Below are 11484 nucleotides of genomic sequence, written 5' to 3' on the forward strand. Positions count from 1 at the left end.
ACAAAATGGAAAAGGACCTATCTGCACAAAAAATATTTATTGCAGTTCTTTTTGTGGTGGCAAAGAACTGGAAATTGAGGGGATGTCCTCAATTGGGTTGAACAAGGTGTGGTATATGATTGTGATGGAATGTTATTGTGCTATAAGGAATAATGAGCAGGATACTTTCAGAAAAACCTGGAAAGACCTACATGAACTGATACAAAATGACATGGGCAAAACCAGGAGAATATTGTACAAAGTCACAGCGATATTATATGACATCAACTGTGAATGACTTAGCAATCCTCAGCAATATGATCTAAGACAGTTCTGAAGCATTTACGATAAATGCTCTCTATTTCCAGATAAAGAACCGATGGAGTCTGAATGCAGATCAAAGCTTACTTTGTCTTTACTTTATTTTTCTGGTGTGTTTTTTAATCTGTGTTTTCTTTCACAACATGACTAACATGGAAATATGTTTTGTATGACTACACATGTATAAACTATATCAAATTTTTTGGTTTCTCAATGTGGGGAGAAAATTTGGAACTCAAATTTTAAAAATGAACATTAAGAATTGTTTTTACATACAGCTGGGGGAAATTAAATGTCAAATTAAAAAAAATTGATCTCCCTGCGTCAAGCAACTCTGCTCTCCAATCTATGTTCTACACTGATGCCAAAGTGATTTTCCTAAAGTGCACATCTAATCATGTTATTCTTCTACTCAAAAAGCATCAGTAGCTCCCTACTGACTCAAGAGAAAATACAACTCTGCTTTTTGTCATTTAAAGCCTTTCACAACCTGGCTGCAGTCTAACTTTCAAAGCATATACATGTTCCTCTGCTTTACTCCCTCTGCAGTCCAGACGAACTAGATCCCTGTGCTGTATCCAGCTTTCTGGCTCTCTTCTTAGTGCCTCTACGCCTTCCCACTTCCACCCCAAAGTATCCCACCCCACTTCTTGTAATGCTCAGCTCAAAGACCACTTCCTTTAATCAGAAGGCCTTCCTGATGCCCTTCCCCAAATTACCTTGAATTGACCTTGAATTTGTTTTCTATTTATTTCTACGTGTACATGTTTTCCTCCTAACAGAGTGTAAGCTCTTTGAAGACAGAGACTGTCACATTTTTTTCTTTCTATCCACATCACAGAACACAGCAGCTGGCACATTTCAGATACTTGCCAAGTGCTTGGTGAATAAATGTAATAGGAATAAATGTAAAGTCTTACATTTGGGTTCAAAAAATCAATTTCATGTCTGAGATAGGAGGGATGAAAGTAAGTAAAAATTCATCTTAAAATGACATACTAGACTAGAGTACAGTTATCCCTGCCACATCATGGGGGTTAGGGGTGTAGTGCCCCCCACCATGATTTGGGAAATCAGAGTAAATTTTTTTAGCCTTCCCTTTGTACCAGAGAAGAAATTTGAATTTTTTCCTTTTTATTTTATGGAGTGTTTATAGTATTAATAGATAAAATATGTTGATATTATACAATTCTCTCTATGTATGTGTGTGTATATATATATATATATACATATATATATATATATGCATGCATGCATTTCTGAGTTTCTAAACTCTGTGTTGTCTGCTGGCCTTTGCGTGTTATCTGCATCTTCTGCAAAACTCTCCAAAAATTCCCATTTAATTTTTTATGCCAACTTATGATATGTCAAAACTGTGATGGGGAAAGTCATGATGTGGATGGGATAACTGTACCTCCCTTTCCATGCTGTGATTCTATGATTCTGTAAATGCTTGTGTGTTTGGATGGATTATATGCTCCATATGAGTCAATAGAGTGATATAGCAGCCAAAAAAAACTAATGCCTTCTTAGTCTGCATCAAGAGAGTCTATGTTCAGGATTAGAAACCATCCCACAGTACTTGGGTCTGTTTAGAAATTTGGGATATATTGTGTTCAATTTAGGGGCACCACAGTTTAGGAAAGACAGTCAAGCTGGCAAGCCTCTAGGAAATTTGACCAAGATGGTGAAGGTCTACAGATCATGCTACATCAAAAATAGGACCTGGGGATGTTTCTCTTGGGGAATTGAAGACTGAGGGGGCACCTCAGAACTGCACCAAGACCCTGAACCTTGTGGAAGAAGGATGAGATTTGTTCTGCTTGGCCCCCGAGGGTGAAAACAGAAGGTGTGGAGTTTGCAGAGAGAAAGATTGAGGCTTGTTGGAACTAACGGAGTCCGAGATCCTGTCCGCTCCTGTAATTTCATGATTCTGTTTTGTAGCTAACATGGTTTGAGAGCGAAAATACTAGAAGACAGTGTTGTGGTGCAATGAGCTCACAATGAATGAAAAGAAAAGGAAGTTTTAGAATCAGCTATGAATAGCCAAAGGCTAGTAAACATAAGAGCTTAAAGAGATAGAATGTCTACCCCAAATGCAAAATACTCAAATTGACATAACAGTAGATAAGTGACCTAAGCAAACCTCATGTCAAATCAGTCAAATGACTCAAAGCTGCAGAATTCAATATTGTTATGCTGCAGGGAAACAGGCATAGAATTGTATTTTTGGTGGAATTCTAAATTGATGCTTTGGGAAGGCTAATCTAGCAATAAGGAAACAGAGCTATAAAACTAGCCATATTCTTTGACTGCATATCTCTAAGATGAGGATGACACCCTAAGGACATAATTACCAAGAAAAAAAGACCTCTTTCCACAAGCAGAATCACTGCTCCAATAGTAGAAAAAGTGAAGACAACCTTTATTTCCAGTGATTAGGGAATGGCTGAACAAATTGGAGTATGTCAATGCAATGGAATATTACTGCCCTATTAAAAAAGGGCGAATGTGAGGGATAGAAATATAGATAAATGTAGAAAGATAAAATCATGCATAACAAAGAAGGAAGAATTCAAAAGAAACAGCAAACATGTTGAGTACAGTTATATAAAAAGTAACATCAACAAAACTCTTTGTAGACAGAAGGGAAAGAGAGGGGGAGGGTAGTGAGGAGAAAGAAGACAGACAGAGAGAGGCAAAGATAGAGACAGAAAGAAGGAGGGAAGTAGGGGAAGAGAGAGAGGGAAAGAGAAGGAAGGAGAGAAGGAGGGAGAGACAGAAAAAGAGAGAGAGAGAAGGGAAAAGGAGAGGGAGAAAGAGGGAGAGACAGAGAGATGGAGAAAGAAGTGGGGGATAGTAAATGATGACATTATTTTTGGATCAGGGAAGGTCTCATTTGGAGGGAGTGCTTGAGCTGAGCTTTGAAGGGAGCTGGGTTTTCTAAGAGGTGGAAGCAATGTGAGAAATGGCATGAAGGCCAGTATTTTTGGATTTTAGAGTGTGAAGGAGAGTAATGTGTAATAAGCCTGGGAAGGTAAGATACAGCCAATTGGTAAAGAGCTTTAACTGCCAAACAAAGATGTTTGCATTTGATTCTAGAGGCCCTGGGAGTCACCGGTGCTTCTTGAGCAGGGGAGTGACTTGGTCAGACGTGTGCTTTAGAAAGATCACTTTGTCCACTGAGCCAAAGAAGGATTGGAAGGTGGAGGGCCAATGCTGGGGAGGCAGGTTCTCCTGCTTACTGCCTGTGTGGCCTCGGGCAAGGTGTTTTACATCTCGGAGCTTCCGATTCCTCTCTTGTCCAATGAGGGGGCTGGGCTAAGTGACCTCTCTGGTCCCCTCCAGGTCTAAATGGAGCTTTCATTTCAATCTGTAGATTGAACTGAGTGATGCCCCATCCTCCCACTAGATGGCCCAGAACACTGAAGTCCATCCTTCATCTCCTCGGCTGCTTCTCTGCAAAGGATGCTGCTGCAGGTAGCGATATGTCTCTTGGCAGGGCTGTGCTGGGCTGGGCTGGCTTTGGCCTTGGATAAGCAGATGGCGGATCTGAGGGCCTAAGCGGAGCAGACGCTTGGGAATGGAATGGCCCAGCAAGGGCAGGGCGCTGCCTCTTCACACCTCCTCCCACTCATCAACACCTTTTCTAATCATCTCTACCCAAACTGTCCTGGGTGTGAAGTGGATGGGTTTCTACCATTTCTACCTCACCCCTCTTTGTCAGCGAGACTCAGACCCAGACTAGACCGATCTCTTGTTGGTTCATCCACCTTTTGAAGAATAAGAGGATCATTTAGGAAAGTCCAGAAATGATGAACTCTTGTTACAGAGAGAGCATCAGCAGATGTCTGGATAATTGAAGTCCTCCATTCTATAGGAACACAGCATCTCTGTCAGTCTGCAGGTGGAATGACTGGAGAGAGACCCTGGTCAGTGGCTACAAAGCCAGGTGCTGGCAGTGCCGTAGACTACGGGAGGATCACCAAAGCTGACAGATTGAGCCCACCCTGGGGTGGGGTGGGAATCCTGGAGGCGAGTCCAGACCTAAAAGGGCCTTGCACAAGGCAAACCCTTAATAAATGTTGAATTGAATACCAGTTGGGTGACTGGTCCCGAGCCCATTAAGACAGCTCTGTGGCAGCCCTAACTATTAGTAAGTAAACTCAGCAGTGACTGGGAAATGGGAGAGGCATCTTGCACAGGGAGAAGCCACAGCCTTCCTGGTGTGATGCCTCTTCTCTTCATTCTAGGGCACTGTCCGGTGAGCTTTCCCCTCCTTCTGGGGGCCCAAGCACCAGGCAGCTCGCCCCAGTGGCCTCCAAGGAAAGCAGCACAGAAACTCCAGCAAAGCAGGGGCCAGATTCCATTCCAGGATGGAAGCCCACATGGTGTTTGCTGCTTATCTAAAGCTTCTCACTGCCATCCCCTCTCCTCTGATTCAATTCAGCAACAAGTCCTGGTTAAGTACCTGCTTTGCTGAGGACCAGGCACCCAGCTAGGCCCTGGGGATACTGAAATAAGCCAAAGAATCCCTCTGCCCCATTCGACTGGGAGGACACATTTATTCAGGTCAGTAAATACAGCGGGGTCTGAATAGGGAGAGAACATTCAAACCAGAGCCAGCAGGATGACTTCTCAGAGGAGGTTGCTCCTGAGCTGAGCCTGGAAGGAAGCTAAGGATTAGGTGTTTGTGGTGTGTGTGTGCAGGGGGGTTCCAGGTGCAGGGGCTAGGGTTGCAATGTTAACATTGGCAAGAGCAGGAACAGGGAGTACAGAGAAGAGAGTAATGTGGAATAAGTCTGGACAAGTAGTCTGGGGACCGAATGAGAAACTGTAGAGCTTATATTTTATCCTAGGGGGAGTAGGTAGCCAGTGAAGCTTCATGAGCAGAGGATATGCATGGTTAGACCTGTGCCTTATGAGAATATCATAGAACTAGAGCTATGAGGGTGTCAGTGAGGTGGGGCCACAGTGCACAGTCAGGAAGACCTGAGTTATAAGCTATGAGACCCTGGGCAAGTCACTTAACCACTGCCTGCCTCAGTTTTCTCAACTGCAAAATGGGGATAATATGAGAATCAAGTGAGAAAATAATTGTAAATCACTTGGTATGGTGAAACACTTATTCCTCCCTGCCCCCAGAAGGAACTTCAGAGTCCATCTGGCCCCATTCTCTCATTTCTGAGTGGAGGAAACTGAAGGCCAGAGAGGTGAAGGGACTTGCCCAATGTAAACAATGCCAAAAATGTGACTTGGACTCAGGTTCATGGGGTAATTTCAGAGCCAATTCTGACAGGTGAATAGATAGACTGGTAGTTAAATTGATTTGTTGTTGGGTTGACCCCATTTGGAGTTTTCCTGGCAGAGATTCTGAAGTGGTTTGCTATTTTCTTCTCCAGCTCATTTTACGGATGAGGAAACTGAGGCAAATAGAGTGAAGTGACTTGCCCAGAGTCACACAGCTGGAAGTACCTGAGGCTGGATATGAACCCAGGTCGTCCTGACTCCAAGGACAGTGCTCTATCCACTGCAGCGCCACCTAGCTGCCACCAGTTAACTTGATAGAATATTTAATAAGTGTTCACACATAACATGCTTGGCACTTTGCTATGCAGTGGGGATACAAATACAAGCTGAAAAGACAGCTCCTCTTCTCAAGATGCTCACATTCTTCATTAGTAATCTTCATTAGCGTTCTGATGGAGGCAGACAGCACACAAAAGGGAAGTGGAGGAGGGGCAGGGAGCCTGGGAAGGGAGCCTGGGGATAAGGCTGCAGTGGAGGAAGCAGAAAAATCATCAGACAGAGGCATCTCCAGGGAGAGAGGGCTGGTAGGGAAGAGGAGGAGGAGGAGGAGGAGGAGGAAGGGAGGAGAAAGAGGGGGGGGGGGGGGGGGGGGGAGGAGGGGGAGGAGGGGGGAAGAAGAGGGGTGGAGGGAGAAGAGGAGGAGGAGGGGAGGAAGGAGTGCTCTGGCCACTTTATCAGGAAGTTACGTGGAAGAAGGATTGAAGAGGGAAGAGGCTGAAAGTGAGGAGCACAATGTGGGGCTCACAGTCTACTGCAGGACCACCACCAAATCTGAAAAGGGAAAGAATGTCAAGACCTGGGAGGAGGGACCCTGGGGGAAGTGCCCCCTGAGCTGAGGTGTGAAAGGAGATGAAGACTAGGAAAGGCAAACCTGAGAACATTCCAGGCCTGCAGATGGAGATGGAATGTTGAAGAGGGATTAGGGAGCATTTTTAAGGAGAGTTCTGTGAAATAAGGCTGGGAAGGGAGGGCAGAGCCGTGCTGTCCCAAGGCTGGCTGAGCACTCTGCTTTTGGTCCTAGACATGATAGGGAGCCACTGATGATTCCTAAGCAACAGAGAGGCCTGATCAGTACTGTGCCCTGGGTTGGGCCTGTGCCTATGAGACTTTACTGTTCTGGACCTTAGAAGGCCAGTGTAATGTTCTCAGAACAAAGGGCAAGGTTCAGGCTGGTCTGCAGCAGAGGAGGGAGATGGGAAGAGCACCATGTTGGAGCAGGAAAGGCTGGACGTGGCCAGTGCAAGAGAGGGAGGGTAAGAGATGACTCCCCTCAGCTGTTACTTGGATGTCCTGGAAAGTGGTGGTGACGGCAAAGGGAAAGTTAGGAGACGAGGTGCAAATCCCAATGCTCGGGCCAGTGCAGGTGGAGACGGCAGCTGGCACTGTCTGTTCACCCCAATGTTCCTCAGGATCCCATGGGCCAGGCTGGGACACCAGGCCTCTGTTGACCTTACCCTGCTGTGTCTGCCTCATCTTGTCCTCAGGGCTGCCACAGGATTCCTCGAGCCCAGCTTGGGACTCCATTTATCTTCTTGCTTATTATCTTCCTCCCTTGTAAATGATCTCACCCCCTGAGATGATTCTGATTTCCCCTCTGTGACCTGAGTGAGCTCAGTGCCTCTCTGCTGCCCAGCTTTGCCAGGGGACAGGATAAATGACAGGATAAAAGACTTTCCCTGGAGACAGAGTCCTGAAGAGTCCCTGCCCCCCCGCCCCAGGCATGGCAATCCCTGAAAGGAGCAGAGAATTGCAGGGCCCTGAGAGGCTGGCCAGCTACCCGGAAACATTGCATAATCCCCCATCCTCTCTGCTCTCCCAGCAGCTGGGCTGAAGGCATCCCCATGGTTACCAGCCATCACCATAGCACTGTTGCAGCCCCTTGGAGGTAGAGAAAGAGCTCCTGATCTCAAGGGACATCACAAGGGATGATGTTTCTGAGTCTCCACAGCTGAGTGACAGCAGCCAGAGAAAGAAGGCAGAATGAGCAGTCGGCTCTGGAGCAGGACAGAGCGAGTAGTGAGCCAGGAGATGAAATCAAGAGCAGCCTCTGCTGCTGACCCACGAGCTGGGCCTCCCCCTGGTCACCGACAGCCCTTCTGTAATGCACTGGTCACAGGCTGAGGGCTAACACCGGCTCCACACCAAGCCTGAACCCCACTCATATGCTGGCTCCTGTCCCAGCCAGACACAGCCCAGATACTGGGTGCAGGCTGGCCCTCGTGTTGACCAGAGCCTGAGCCACACACAGCCTCAAATCTACCCCCAGCCAGAAACTAGCCTCCAAGTCACATGCAGGCATGGCTGTGGGCAGCCCCTCCAAGCCTCAATCCAGCCACACACAAAGCCCTGTGCCCGGTGGCCACCTGGGCTTCCCCTGACAAGTTGGCATGACCTGTGGCCGCAAAGAGAGGTTGTTCATTGCCGATGGAGCAGAAGTTGTCTCCAGTGGAGGCCCCGGGATCTCTGCTGGGCCCTGTTATGTAATGCTTTATTAACGACTTGGATGAAGGCGTGGACAGCAACCCCATCCGTCAGTTGGTCAGTAAGCATTGATTAAGTCGTCAGATCTGAGGATGACCCGCTGAGCCCTGGGTGAGCATTGGAGCAGAGGTCCCTGGGTCTGCGGGAAGCACTGAGCTCCTGGGCTGGAGACGGCTGGCCAGAGAGGGCAGAATACAGCCTAATTGTGCCCCTAGAGTGGTCCTGAGTATCTCCGAGCTCAGGCTCCTTAAGGCAGCTGGAACCAGATGTGGGCTTCAGATGGTCATCACTCATCCTTGTCCATTCTCTAGAGATAAAGAAGAATGAATTCTGGAGTCACGTCCTAGAATCTGGCAAATTAAATGTGAAATGAAGGGGGCTGGACACCCTTCAAATACATGTAGTTTTTAAAGGTCTAATTATTGCTCAACCAGACCAGCTGAAGGCCAGCCCTCTCCCCTCCCCAGAGGGGCTCCTTAGCCTCAGGGTCATGGGAAGAGAAGAATCCTTAAGTGGAATTGGGAGCTGAAGAACAGAGCATGAAGTATATTGAAGCAGGAAGAAGGATATGGTATCAGAGGGACTGGGAGTGTGTGGCCTAGAGGAGAAAAGAATGAGGTGACCATAGACCATTCAACAGCACACTTCTTCCTCTTCCTTTTTCTCCTCTTCCTCCTCCTCTTTTGTCCCTCCTCTTCCTCCTCTTCCTCTTCCTCCTCCTCTTTTGTCTCTCCTCTTCCTCCTCCTCTTTTGCCCCTCTTTCTGCTCTTCCTCATTATTCTTCTGTGTTTTCTCTTCCTTCTACTCTTCCTTCTCATATGTATTCTCTTCTTCCTCTTTCTTCTCCTCTTCTTCATTCTTCTACTTCTCCTTCTCTTCCTTCTTCTTTTCTTCCTCCTTTTCCTCCTGCTTCTCTTCCTTCTTCTCCTCTTCCCTGCTTCTCTTGTCTCCATCATGGCAGAATGTAGCATATGGTAGAGTATGTAGTACGTGCTGTCACCAGTTGGACAGGCAGGGGGAGGGGGATCTTCTTCTCTGATGTTTCTCTTGGGCTCACCTCTTGGTCTCTGGAACAGCAGCCAGAGTGACAATGCTGGGTCCCCTTCTTTCTTCGCCCGACCACACCCATGCACTCCCTCACCCCAAGCTCAGACTATGTCTTCTATTCTTCCTTTCTCTTCCTTCCGATGAAGGCTAATTTGTCAGGGATTGTCTGACCTTGATCCATCTCAGGGATAGGCCAACTGAGAAAATAGAATAGTAAGTAGACTAAGAGCATTTGTCTACAAGCGGCCCTTCTTACACCTTAATACACTACGACTTTACTAATGTGGAAATAAGAGTGAGTATCCAAAAATATGGGGAAAATTGGTTTGGCATTGAGAAAAAAGGTCAAATACTGAAAGATGGATGATTCAGAGACTTCACACCTATACATATATATATGGGACAAGGGCATTAAACAACATTACCTCAAATGAAATTGACTCTATCTTCATGCATGGGAAACGGCAGTTATGAAAATGGGAGTCCTTTGGGAATCAGTTGTACAGATGCAGCCCAATCATCAACTGGTTAGAGCAAAGGTCAAAATTAACCCCAATTTGAAGAAAAGAATAAAGAGAGAAAAGCGATGGTTGCATTGACTTCAGCTCTAACCTAACCTACTTAATCAAACTGTTGTCTGAAAAAGAGGAAATGGTCTGAAGTAAAGATGTTGACTCTAGCTTTTGATGTCTTTTAGAGATGTTTAAACCAAGCAAATGTTTGTCACAAGGAGATTTCTACATCCCAGAAACCATCTTGTGAAGTAAAGAGATATGGTGGTGAGATCAAAGCTAATTTAGAACCCAACCTCATTAGAAAAAACAAGGAAGAGGATTGAAGATCACAAGCAGTATTGCCCTGCAAGATAGTAAAAGGCTGAGGAGGTGGAAATGAATGAGCAGAGTTTCATGGGAAACACAGCTGTCAGATCACCCAGAGGGCATCTGCGATTGAAACAAGAAGGAGGAGGGCACCAAATACGTGTGAAAGGGAACAGATCGCCAGGGCTTCTCTGATGCCTGTCCTTATCAGCATTGATTATGAAACCAATTCAACCCCTGACATACCATGTGAAGAGGTGATAACACCACTTAAGAAAGGATAACTGGACTTGACTAAATAGGGCAGAAGGAATCCATACTGGAAGCGACATAATCTTAAAGGGAGACGGGACTTGTCAAGACAGCTGGGAAAGGGTAAAATTTCAAAAGAATGGAGAACACCCTCAGTACTTTCACTAAAAAACCAGCAGAAGACATCGACACAATCAATGTATTTGTCTAATTTCTCATCTTTATTGAATCTTTATGAAAATTTAAAGTCATGCGTTGAGGTTTTCCTTGATGGAGGTGACATAGAACAGGAAGGCTCTCACCGATGATTTTATGATATGAATGACATCTTCACATGATTGCCTAGGAGTGTAGAGAATAGAAGATACACAACAAGCTTGAACCAAGCCCCTACTATGTGGGATCCTCTCTTTTGTTGATTCTAAAAGAAGCACCTGACAGATTGGAACAAGGTTGTTCAGCATCTTCCAAGGAGTCGTTTCCCACCCCCACGTGAAGATCACGCAGGTAGGTAACGTGTCACTGTGCATGTGAGGCACGTCACTGTGCAGTGGCAGTCACAGGGGAGACTGAACATCAGAACCAAGGGGGCCGTCACCATCATAGAGGTTGGCTAGCTCAGACTCCGGTTGGAAGACGTCCCTATCCGTGGTGAGGTCCTCTAAATGCTTCTGTTGAGGATAACGTCAGTGTCAATTATGTCAAGATGTGGCATCCTTCTGAACCTTCTCAATGAGATTAATAGTCATTTAGAAGAGCTTGGCCTGTGCTCTGCCGAGGAAAAACCAAGCAGGTAAAGGACACCCATTGCCTAGGCTGGGACCCACAGTTAGATACGCAGCTTGTTGAGTTAGTCCACTTCTACACAGAACTGAGGTAAATGCTCTGGAAGGACCACGAGCCAGGCCCAGGAGTGAACGGAAACGTTGCAGCAGGCTAGATTATATTTGGAGTGCTGCATAAGCCTTCTAATTACCCAAGCTATTTTCAGCTTTCAAAATCTCCCATTTTTCACACTAATATTCTCTTCGTGATTCTACATGTGAGAGGTATGTGTGGTATGTTGCTCGTATGGGTTGTGTGTGTCCACGTGGGTCTGTCCAGTTGTGGCTCACAGGATGACCAGAAGAAATGTCTAGAGTATCCCCAGCCCATTCTTCTCCAAGGGACTTAGATTCTTACCAGGAATGAAGCAGGAGTTTAGGACCAAAGTCTGGCCACTCCGCTTTCCTCAGGAAAAAAAGAGTACTAGCTAGAATTATGTTTGTCCAGT

The sequence above is a fragment of the Vombatus ursinus genome, unplaced genomic scaffold (genome assembly GCF_900497805.2).
Source record: "Vombatus ursinus unplaced genomic scaffold, bare-nosed wombat genome assembly UNPS02014817.1, whole genome shotgun sequence".
Taxonomy (NCBI): Eukaryota; Metazoa; Chordata; class Mammalia; order Diprotodontia; family Vombatidae; genus Vombatus; species Vombatus ursinus.